The sequence below is a fragment of the Brachycentrus maculatus genome, unplaced genomic scaffold (assembly GCF_059751285.1).
Source record: "Brachycentrus maculatus isolate JH-2025_06_01 unplaced genomic scaffold, ASM5975128v1 h1tg001167l, whole genome shotgun sequence".
NCBI classification, from domain to species: domain Eukaryota; kingdom Metazoa; phylum Arthropoda; class Insecta; order Trichoptera; family Brachycentridae; genus Brachycentrus; species Brachycentrus maculatus.
This window is the reverse complement of record NW_028281856.1, coordinates 5,490-18,617: the sequence shown is the minus strand read 5'-3', so window position 1 is coordinate 18,617 and position 13,128 is coordinate 5,490. Positions and strand designations below refer to the sequence as shown.

At 37.8% G+C, this 13,128-nt stretch overlaps 1 pseudogene; it reads right to left on the bottom strand.

The window, feature by feature from the left end:
• Positions 1-443: 443 nt before the first annotated feature.
• LOC148299407 (uncharacterized) lies at positions 444-3,246 on the bottom strand (annotated as a pseudogene).
• Between the last annotated feature and the right edge of the window lie 9,882 nt (positions 3,247-13,128).

Genomic DNA, 13,128 nt, shown 5'->3' with positions numbered 1-13,128 from the left:
TAGCACTACTTTTGTTTGTCAGAGTATTTGCTGAGGAGCAGTTCGTAGCTGATGTTCAGCTATTTGAGCTAATGCGTGTATTTCTATTTGATTTCACTGCATTATTTTTCGAGTTATTTATGTTTCATGTGCATCGTAGACTCAGAGGCAGCCGAATCCTTTAGGTTGTCTCTATTGCTGTTCTATTTTTAGGTGTATGCATGCATGGTCATGGCCATGTGCGTATTTGGTGTCTTCAGCCGGGATTTGAGCAACTCGTTCTAATTCTTGAGCATGATTAACTCGTTCATATTGGGGTTACCATTGCACATGCTATCTGTCCCCTAATATGTCTCTTTGTAGAGTTTTAACTATGTCACGAGCCGACGGATGGTTTGTTTCATGTGCTCCTCTGTCGGGTGTGGGCTCCATTAAAGTGGCAATGGATAATGCACTTTATCGAATTAGCCCATATATGATACGATGAGATATCTCTTGTTGACGAGCCTCACATCCGCGTTGGTTGTCCGATTAATGGTGCTATTCGGGTTGTTGCCTGGAGTGATGTTGTTCCGACGCATCGACTGGAGCTAGATATCGCGATGAGTCATTAAGTCAATGGAGACAGTTTCGCTGGTGCCATTGATTGCAGTCAAAAGCATCTTAATAAACACATTATATTTCTTGCTGCTCCCGGTCGTGCTTGTGATGTGCTCTATCTGCTTGGGTTCAAAGTAAGACTACCAGACCTAGCCAGTGTACTTATCCTCTGCTTCGATGGATATGCCAGTGCTTTCAGTGTGCACAGTGAGCAGGTAGGTGACCTATGATGTCTATGATGCGTACATTGTGGAGGGACAGTTCTGAAATTTTGTGATTGCTTAGTTACTGCTGCATTCTTTTGTTCTAAGGTTGTACTATTTTGTATTGATGAAGGATATTGGAAAGAGGTTGGAGGTAGTGATCGGAAAGGATAACCTTTTTAAATATTAACTATCGATATATTATTATGAGCATTTCTGTTGATAATATTTGAATGGCATAATCAGGACACAGGAAGTCTAAAGGGGCATTTTTCGTGAGCTATTGATAAATGCGATGCAATATGGTTGCATTCGAATCCAATAATCCAATCAATGTATTTCATGAAGTTAGTTTAATTCCGATTATTGTTCTTTCGCAGAGGATCTGAGCATGCCTAATGTCATTCACAGTTTCGTATCTTGGCATGTGATTGGTGTCACTCTGGTTTTAAATGACGGAATCTGCTCTCCATGCCCTCTCAGTTCTTATTTGGTTAACTCACTCTAAGGAAGCTTTTGTAGAGAGTGCTTACCTTACTGCCAAGAGTGTACAGGAGAGCTCGATTGTCAGAAATGTGCTTCTGGCTTCGTGGCCAACACAAATAATTCAGATTACGAAGATCAAGCGGTCACCACTTGTGACGAAGTTTGTGGGGATTCTAGAAGATATTAACAAGAGTGTGATGATGGCAATACGATCAATGGGGACGGTTGCGACTCAGTGCATCATATAATCAGGTTATTCATGCATCGGAGGCTTATCTACCAAAAAGGATTATGCAACCCGGTTGAAACCCTCTCAGACATTTTCGACGCCCCACTGCCAATATTGCGAGTTGCTTCAAGAAAAATTGATCATTAAACTACTTATTTTAAATATTGATTTAATTGACCCTATGTTCTATGCGAGTATGATTTAATAAAATGCAAAGTTCTTCAATAACTTGGATAATTATGGGGTTGGGGTTGGGGTTGGGGTTGGGGTTGGGGTTGGGGTTGGGGTTGGGTTGGGACAAATTACTAATTTCTTGAAGTCTGGTTCATCACTACGGAAAAACAACTTAAAAGGTATTGTTTCAACTGCCAAAATGGGCATTTAATACGTAAAAATACTATTTAACACATTCATATGCTTTCATCATTGTGATACCTCGATCATTTCGCTGGCTCTATGCTCACATTGATCGTGCCGCTCCTATTGTTTGCTAAACTGCAGTTCTCTTCCCTTCAGTTCTGATGACATTAATGATTTGCCTTCATACTCGTTTGTGCTTTTCATATAATTTTAAATCTTTATACTCCCATCAGGAATTGCCTGGCTTTCTTTATTCTATATTTGAGTTTCAATATCCTTCTTCTCCATGCTTCTTGCCTTCATCTTTCGCATGATTGCATTCATGAATTCTTTTTGCAGCTTTGAAAATGGGATTTCCACAGTAACACAGAGCACAAACCCTACTATAACACATAAAACGCTATTTGAGACAAAACCGAAGAAGTGGGCTAGTATATCCATGTAGTATTATGTTTTTATCGAATACAGCGATTGGTAAATTACGATCAGATGCAACAAATAGGTGCAGAACGACGCCTTTGCCATGAAATTGAAGAACTTTGTGTCTAACAAAAAGGAGACGAGAGTATTAGGAATATTCAGCAATGAGGGTAGCAGCATGAGAGATAATGAGAACACCACCATAAATTTAGAGTAGGTCAGATAGAGCGAGTGCTGTAATTGAGACCAATTATGTTCGTTTTGACCGGTGCGTAGCAATGCACAAATCAAAATGCTGAGAAAGAGGCCGGTGAACTCGAAGCCTCTTCGAAACCATACTTTGTTCATAAATACGGTCTTCAACTTTGTCAAAATGCGTGCATTCTAATTCGTACCGTTTATATTTTTAAGTTTACTACATTATTCTTACAGATGCTAAGTATAAAGAATGCCCAGCAACAGCCCATACAGATAGGGTGGGCACCTTGCCCATGGCTTGACATAAATCCGGCTCATGTACTCACCCCTAAACACAAAGTCCACAAGTTTAATAGGAGTATGGTAGCGATTCTCATAAGTTATTGCCATAGTGTATGCCCAGGACACTATAATACTGACTACGATAGCGAATATACCCAAATTAATGGAACTATTTTTCTGCTTGGAGTACCCATACGTCAAGAGTATCAGCATGCAGTAGATGAACAGTTGCATGTCATTTTGCAAATACCAGCCCCATCCCAAGCACATATTTTTGCCTTCATTCACTAAATTGGCCACGTAAAATAGAGATTACCACATTCCCATTCCTGAACAGTATGACACAGCCTCTAAGCCAACAGACCAATATGGCCCTGAACCAAGGTGCTCATAAATTGTATAGTATATCATAATTGCCATGAAATACGCAGGGAACAATCTCAGAAATCTATTCAAAATTGCTAGTGGATATTTCAAGGGAGATTTCATACGTTACTTCAGTACTGCATATGCAACTAAGAAACCAGCAATAAAAAAGAATATGTCAACTGAGAATAACGCAGAATCTACGAACAAATAAAACCAAGTTTGTAGCTTAGGAAGAAATCCCTATATATTTGACATTTATCCAAGGATAAAGGAATAATAATGGCCGAAGATGACCCACAGCATTGACAGTGCTCTCACTCCGTTTAGCACATTCAAAGGATTGCTTTTCTTTGTGTCATATCTAAATATCTGCATTGATTTCTGAATCGAAAATACTGACAGTATCCGATGCGACCCAACACTCTTAGAAACACTCGATAAGCAGACTAATATCATTAAAGCCACAATTATGCCAACAGTTATGAAGAATGCGCCAGAATAATCCAATCTTTGCGACTACTCAATAGGCGATATTATGTCGTGGAGTGTGATCGGTATATTCTATCGAGCAATAATCTATTGAACGACTTTTTTGATTTAATTACTGGTGCATACCGAAGGCAGACAGAAATTCTGGGTGAGAATTGTTGAAGGATTTGCATTAAGGGAAAATGATAGTTGTTTGTAGTCCATATCTGGGTTGTTGACGCACACTTAATATCGACCGATGCGGGAGATGAATCGGCCTGAATTCGAGGCTATTTATGTGAGATGCTCAGGGATATCGGCTAGACAGTTGGCCATGCACTACTTGCTCTGATCTTAATTATATGAAAATGTCATATTTCATTGTTGATTTTAAACATATCAATTACATATATCCTGGCTGCGTGGGAAATAGAAATTATTCATAGATCACCTACATCACCGTCATGGCATTCAAGCAATATTTAAATATATAGCTTCATCTGGGTACTACTTTATCTCAATAGCACCTCTTCATGCATATATCTGATGTTTAACTTCTAATTTAACTTCAAATTTAGGTTATTCAACAACGGCAGCCTCATAAAAGATGTATTTTAATATGGGAAACGGGAAAGCTATCTCTCGTTTGATCAAATACTTTCGAAATGAATCTGAACATTTTTTTAGTAATTATTTAAGTTAATAATTGTATTATAATCGATAATATATTCAAGTCAGGGAGCATTCGTCGACGATGAAGATTGGGATAAATGTATTCATTAACATTATATATTGTCTTCACTCGTTATTTTATGCTTACAATTTAACTTATTCTTCCCGAAGTTCGCTAGCACTATAGCATTCCTTTATTAATATATAGTTATTTCAATGTGATTGATCTATTTCAATTTAAATGCACTTTTTGTATTTTTCTGTATTTCTCTGGATCTACTTTTGTTTATTCGTCCCTTCTTTCACATCCCTCCCCTCCTCATAAGAATAAACTTTCAATTTACAGGCGGAGGAGTCTGGCCAACTTCCCAATCAAGTATGTGGACAATAAATATATGAGGCCTATGTACTTTTCACATGAGAAGGTGTAGGAATAAAAAGATCGCGATAATTATACATTGAAGTATGGCCGAGGATTGAACGCAATCAAGCCAACGGCAGATTTAGAAGATGCAAAAAAAGACTTCTTGAATGTTATGACGAGAATCATGAACTAACATCTCGGCTTTTTTACAAAGGCTTCGATAGGAATATCCCATTTTTTCCAAAAGATTGCAGGCTCGAATTACATCACCGTTCCAAATACATAAATAAAAAACCCGCTCGAGTAATTAAAAAAATTCCCATCACTACAATTTGGCCTAAAATTACTTGCAACATACGTAAACACGAAAGATAACTTGACTGAATAATGTTTTGCACTCAGAATATATTCAACTGAGCCGCAATAAATAAGTTGTCCATTAACGACCTCACAGCTCACTCATTAGGGAGTAATACAAAATTTAAAAGAATTCGAAAAGATATACAGGAAACATTTACTGGAATCCTATTAAATCAGCAAGAATTCAGAAATTTATGCCAGATTCGATGCAAACTTGAAATTTGTGATAGCTAAATTATAAAAATCCGAATACTCAGAATAAATTTTGAGTTATTATGTTCCCTTCTTCTAGATTCGATTCTGAAGATGCTGGCTCTCCAAATCGATCTGAAAGATGAAAAATATAAATTGCAAGGGAAAATTCAGGTTTAGTTTGCACATCTTAGGATCAGGCATATTCTCGGAACTCTACTTCAACGAGTACTATAGCCAAGTTAAAAATTCCTTGTTAAATTACAATACAATGAGATCAAGTGAAGATAACGGGCACAAAAGATTACAAGTCACCTCAATGACTGCTTCAAATTATCACTCCTTAGCTATGTTCTTAGAATTGTGCAATTTTTCACCCGAATATGTGCAGCAATAAGTGTGGAAAATACACTCTCTCATACAAAGCAGCAATTTTCTGCAGAATAGTGTCAATAAAAACGATTTGCTTGCATTAGGACAAAGCAATGGCAAAAAAATGAGGCAATTCAGCGATTTCGTATGGAACAATAAATTTAACAGTTTTTAATATGCTTAAACCATTCTCGAAAACGCTAAAAATAGCCAAAAACCAATTCCGCTAAGCTAGATACAAGATTTAAAAGGAAGAGCATAATATGCTAAATTAAGTGTGGAGCAATCTTCGTAAAGCTCACTGGATTATATTATTGATGAACTGTTTAATGTAAACAACACAGAATAGACCGCTACGAAATTTGCTGATATATCTGCAAAATTAGGAGCTGAAAAGAAAACCTAAGCATAACAAAAAAAAGAAAAACGATAACAAAAAAATGCTGGAGATTTGATTGAATTGTTGAGCGTCAGATATCTGGACATTTTGAAGTTCTTCTTATTCTCCTCTTCTTACATCAGTGAGCAAGTTCAACATCTTCGCTCTGATCATGATCGAAAGTAAGCCTGGAGAGTCGTCATAACTGGGGGAATTCTGCAAGCTCTCGAAGTGAAACTATTTATTAGTTAAAAATTAATTCAGATAGGTTTGAGTCCCGAGGCCACACTTAAGGAGCTATATGATTTCGCTCCTTCGAAAATTTTGTTCAATATTGCAGTCATTTAAACCCGGAAGAAATTGGTGACGATTGTAAATCTCATCACAAGGCCAAATTTGCCTGTGTGGGCAGCAATCATAGCATCTTGCAGTTTACCAGACTTTTTTAGACCTCTTACTGATAAATATTAATAAAGAAAAACCGGGAAGAGTGGGGAAAGCAATTTGATTCAAGAATATTTTGAAAAGCAGAAAAATACTTCCAACCTTTTGAGTTCAGCTGAAATTATTACAAAGTTGCCTTTAGAACTTCTCACCAATGAAAAATTAAAAAGCATAATCACAGACACTCCCAACGAAATTTATTTGGCTTTTAACTATGTCAAGTCTCGATAAGGGCTCGTAAATACCAAGCTTGTGAAAACCATAAATAGCAAGGCAATGACTCCCTCCGACTTAAACTCCAGTACCTAAGCTTTTTCGGCATTTCGCACTATCTTGTAGCTTCCTGGTGTCAAATCTATTATGAATCGAATTACTACTTACTCGAGTTCTCATGACAACCTAATAACATCACTTTACGAGGACGAGCTTATAAAATTGCCAATACGAATGTAAACTCTCGATTTCGATAAAATCTTATAGGGAACACTGTATCTCCATTGATTTTAGACACTATCTTGCAGTGTGAATATGTGATGAAATAAAAACTAAGAAACACACTCTAAACCTAAAAAAGTCGTTACATGTACTTCGGCCTCGAAAATGATAAATAGTCATCGAAATGAATCATTTTCAGGTACTTATCAGCCTACAATCCAACGGTTAGTCGCTCTAAGAAGTATAAGCTGTTTTGGAGTATCGGAGCGAAAGATAATTATGTTGAATTGAAAGATTACTGCCTTTGGCTTTTAATTAATCATCTCAAGAGCTTAAATTAAAATTCGTGTTTTGCAGTAAAGTCAACAATTAATTATAAAAAGTCGTCCGCTATCATTATCTGTCTCTCGCAAATATTTAGGCATATAAAAATCGATTCCCAAACTCAAAATTCCAACTTATTTATTAGTTGAAATTCGATGAATTTCTTAAACAGGAAATATTCCAAAAACCTGAATATGTCAGTGATGCTGTGCAATAGAACGAAGCCGATATGAGTAAATTAATTGTTCGCTATAAATCCAAGCAAGGATAAGATTCAATTGCTCCGAACTAATTATTCTGCAATAACTGTAGCAATACAGATCTATAAAAGTGGAAATTAATCGGTCTTCAATAAAGAAATAAGTTAAATTTGCAGAAGGAATCACATTGTTATGGAGGTTAGAAATGCCCATCCTTCAATCAAATGCAGAGCGAAGAAATTCCTTACGTTCAGTATATTTACTAATGCATCAATTGCAAGGCTATATACTGTTTGGAATGCAAATACAGGCCTTTTGTGATAAACAGAGATGGTTCATTCCATTCTGAATGCCCTTTGAGGCATGAGTTGAGCAAAGTTGTGTAGAATAGGACACATAAAGACCATTAAATCACATTCACAGTTTGCAATATATGTGGCGGAACAAGCAGCCCGTACTTTATGAAAAATAAGAAATGTGACGTTGACCTTTGTCGAGGATGCGCTTCAATAGTCCTGTTTAAGAAAAGTCAAATATGATTTAAACCAGCAACAAAAATATCTTTATCAATATAATGCTCATTAAGAATCAATATAATGCTCATCACTGTATGCTTATCAACATAATTGCATAGTTTTTACCATATAAAATCAAAGCTATTGATTGACTCCAATTTTCCTAAAGTTTCATAAATTTCATAAAATTTTACAGTACGATAAAACTCTCAGATAATTCATTTTTTCTGTTCGACTTGTTGTAAAAGAATGTAGAAAAGCGGCACCGTATTACATTCTGCATTTCTTATGAAATGAACTATCTTTTCTGTTTTATTTCTGAAACAAGATCGCTGTGCTCCCTTATTTCCTGTTATTTAATAATATGATACTCATGTATTTAGTTACTATTGATAAGACAAAATAGGTGACAGTTTCTTTGATTTGTTTATAAATATCTTTATTCATTGCATATGCTTTCAGGCAGTAGCAGACGCAAACGTGCGATCTTTTAATATCGACCTTTCGACTAGAAACTTATTACTGATTCGTTCGAACTATTCCATTCCAAGGATCGTTGGTCTTGGATTATTTGTTCTCACACACAAGCACCACACGCCACACGCTACCCCCTCGAATTCGCATAAGATTTTAAGCATATTGTGTAATTTTACCCAATCCGTGATGTCTATTTCAGTCGACAGCAAGATTTTTGTCTCGGATTACAACAAAAAAGTACTAGCAGGCCCAAATACAATCCTATACCCAACCAATGCTTCTTGCTTCAACCCTGTCCTCTCATGCTGGTTTCTGACTTGTGGGAGTGACGGCTCGATGAGCTTCTGGGATTACAAAGCGAGGAATAAAATTCGATCATTTGCCTTCAATGCACCAGTTTGTGATGCTGAGGTTTCTCCTGCTAGCAATATGATTGCATATGCATTGGGAAATGACTGACATATTGGAGATGAAGGAATTGGTAAGTGGCCAAATGCATTGGCTGCTCATTTGGTCGGTCAAGACGATCAAAAGTTTAACGGGCCACCTCAAAAGAAGTGATAGTAAAGATTAATAGATCCGATTTATTTAATATTATTGACACTATATATTACTCTAATAACACTCTAATCACACTCTTATAACACTCTCATAACATTATCCATATCCATATTAAAGTATGCATACACTTGTCACAATAGATAGTACTGCATTATGAATTGAACTTCTGCATGGTCTAACATCTACCGAATATGACAAATGATGACATCTACTCGCAATACCCAAATATAATGTATGCTTCCCGTCCATACATACTAATCAGCGATAAGTGGATGGCACTGTTATTGCCTAAATTCCCAGAACTGGCCATCATTGTCACGTACATTCCTGCGAACTTAGAATGCGTGACTTTATTGACTAAAATGCTCGTGAAGAAGAACTGAGTATCCGAGCATCTATGCGAAATTCTTTGATGTTAATTGGAAGAAGAGGAGGTTGCCAATGACCCCTCCTGTTAATTGGTAGGCCAATTGCAAGTAGGTTGCCAGCTATGAATTTCTCAGCTCCTTCATTGCCAGGCCGTCTGCGCAAATATCCTCAAGGATATGAAGAATATGATGAATAGGAATATAAAGGCCAGCGTCGTCTTATTTGCCACTTCCGAGGTGTGTGCGATGCCAATAACTGCAATAGACTGGCAAAGAGCAAAACTGATGATCAGCCAGGCTTTTCTCCGCCCATACTTTTCAGCTGTGTATTTTTAAATGAGGGGGCTAAGCAATAGATGGTTTGTACTTGAGATAAACTTGAAGCTGAATGGAATCGAGGCGAGTGAAAAATATCCCAAATTGTGTAAGATGGAGTTTAATTGTAAGTGAGAGTGATCGTGCCTGGCATCGTCAAGTAGATGCCTTGAATAAAGTATAGGTAGCCAATGAAGAATTTCATTGAAACTTAACTGGCTCAGCTTTTAGGGTTTCTCTCCGAGCATCGTGCTATTCAACTCGACTCGCCGCTAATTATGAATATGTTTTTCTGGAAGAATGTGTCAGCTAAGAAAAGAGTTCGCACAATTAGTTAGGGAGTTTCAAAATATCACTTTTATTTCAGGGCTCGAACCATAGTAGGGCAGTGCTCTGATAATTGATGAGGAAGTGCGTGCTGATTAAATATAATTAGGATTCTGAGTGTAATATCTATTGCGAGGCCTATAATTTTGGGCCATCACGTTGATGTTTTGAGTTGGAGACCGATCGCATAATTCAGAAAAGTAAGAAGTATTATTGTTATTATTATTATTATTGTGATCACTATTGTTGTTGTTATTTATGGAGGACCTACTGTTATTCATATTCCTACTGTTATTCATATCATATTCACATTTGCTATGACTATGGTTATTCTAAATTTCAAGTATCCTGTGAGTCTCAGCATTCAACGCCGACATCCCCATCCTGCCATGCTCCCCTTTCGTCATATTTGTTGTTACATTTGTCAAACTGAGCCCAGGCTTATTCTCATGCCCCTCAATCTTCTACACATCGATTAAGAAGGACTCGAGTCTTTAAATATTATCTGCATGAAAAGCCAGCACATTAAACACTTTGTCCATGGTGATTGGATGCATTGGATTAAAACCAGCATCAGTTTCAAGATTGTTCAGAGTTATTTCGAGTAGTTCCGGCTGACTATTTCGAAATGCTGTACGAGCTTACGCTCGTTTAGTTTATTCTGATGGTAGAGTTACTTGCTATCGATTAAGGATGCCACCTCCAGGATTGTTAGTCCTATGCTGAATATTTATGAATTATGAGAATCAGTAGGGACGGTAATTGAGATGCGGCTGTTATTGAGTTGCAGCTATTCAGGGATAGAAGAACTCATCGTTGAGTCCTTACTTCCCGAAATTCATGTATTATCGATAGCATGGCCATGAAAACTGCAATATTATGCTAATTTCCCATCCTCATTCACGAGGATGTTGAAGGGCCTCACATCCCCTATTCGGAACCTCAATGTTTACAGTTTCCTCCCTGCTGTGATGATTCTGGTCAGCAGGAGCCATATCTATGTTTACTTGACCGAATTATACATAAGGCGCGTTTAAATTTGGCAATCGATTTGATGTGATTCATAGAATCGCCAATCTCAAATAGCAGCTCGAATCTGTTTTAGCCATAATTATAAAATGCTCTCAGCCAAAATTGCTCTCTTCAGCTTCAACTGTCTGGCTGCCCCTCCCCTAGCGTACTACTTTGCTAGGTCCAAGGTCTAGTCCCTGGGTGTGCTGGCGGGGGTCTGCTACAGGACCATAATAAAAACTCCTCCTTTTCAAAACATCGCCGTCCAGCCACTTTCGAAGACAATCCTCTAGGCCGTTGAGGCCTAGGCAAACAAGTACGAAGGCAGCGAAAAAAAGCTCGATGGCGATGCCTTGATGCACATGAAGGCCATGTTCACCAAGGGAATCGACTTGGACAAATTAGTATTTAACCAGGAACGAATAAGTAAAGGAAACTTCAATGAAAAATTTTGCTTCTACCCAAATTTTACGGCCACCCAAGAGATCTTTAAGTTCATACATAACCTCAAATCTGCACAAGCCATGCAGTTGGGAGCCTACGGAATCTCGAAGACGGTCTCAGGAGTTCTCTTTTCCATGCTGTCAAGGTACATAAACGACTACCGATGCCTGCAGTAAAGGGGAAAGCTGTAGCCCCAATCTCCTCTTTTAGAAGCTCTAAAGAGCACGGGCCCTTCCCCAATAGATAAAACGGACCCTCCCCCAATGCTATTTTACTATTCGATTAATGCTCTAGATGATGAAGAATAGATTGTCAAAAAGCTGATAAAGCAATGCTCAGAGGAGCTGAGGAAGGAATTTTAGTATGTCCAAGCTATTAATACTTCCATAGACAGGAAAATTAGGTTAATCCCAGAAGATGAAATTAATTATTAGCAAAAAGTTGAAAAGTTAAAAAAAAGAAAAGAACAATACAGCATGTCACTTGAAACAGTTCGTTCGATGATCAAAAACTACTATTATTCAAAAGGCATCGAAGTCTACCTGTTCGTTGACCAGATCAACAAGGTGGCCTCAGTCTATCGAGACTACAACAATATTCGGGAACGCCAAGATTTAGCCGATAAAGGCGACAAAAAATACCTTGCCGATCTCAGCGAGAGAGCTAATACGATAAAAAAATCATTTGTAGCTACTCAGCAGAACTATGAACTTGTGAGATAGATGTCGAGAATGGCTGTATCAACAATATTCAACAGCTCTCGAGATATCGAGTAGGGCCTGCTGTATCAGCAGCGATCAGACAAATACGACCTTGGATTCTAAAATCACTAGGAGATTCGGAAGCTTACGATTGACTTCCAGGAGAAAATTCTAACCGAAAATGTGTCCAGAGATATGTTGTGGGTAGCCATGAGCTAAATCAAGAACAGGTTTCCAGTATACATCGATGCGATGAAGTTTTTTAAAATCAATGAACAGACCATCATTGACTAGTTTATTAAAGCCAGAAAAGAATAGAAGAAAGTTAGCTTCCATCTTTCCCCATACTTTCGTCCTCTCGCCATCCGGACTGCTCTCGACTCAAATGAATTTAGGGAGATCATCAAATAGTTTGAATAGCAATAAAGCAAAAAGTAAAGATTCACAGAGAGCAAAACTGCCGCCTTCTTCCCTAAATTCGTTGAGCTGGTTGAAGAGGCCGCTAAGAAAAAGATAAAAAAACAGATTGAGAAGTACACGAGCAAGAAACTGACTCCTAATCAAACAAATTAGTGCCAATAACTGCTTAATCTAGCTATTGACAGGGCGCAGGAGTTGACGATCGAAGGAAAAGAGAATTCTGAGAGCTTTGTTATCGACCCAAAAGGAAAGTTTAAAAATGTGTTTGGTATTTTTGACCATCTTAAAACAGACGTGGTGACTATAATGGGCATATAAACTGTTCAGACCGGATCTACAGGTGAATTGATGTCTATTACGTCAATCAGGATTGAGTTAAGCCCCGTAGAATGCTTAGAGCTGTTTCAGTCAGTCTACAACTATGACTATGCCATTTAATATTATAAGCGAATGTAAGAACTGCAAGGAAATAAACACCCGCGTATGGGAACCCTTGGGAGCTTCATCGAAAATCTCCTCATTGCATGCTGCAAATAGGAGATCTAACTCAGCATTCCTCGCTTCGGAAGTGGAGAAGAAATTGTTTTTAGTCCGAAAATGTATCGCGATAATTTGCCTCTGTCCTTCCTGCATATGAGCGGGAAAAGGAGAGA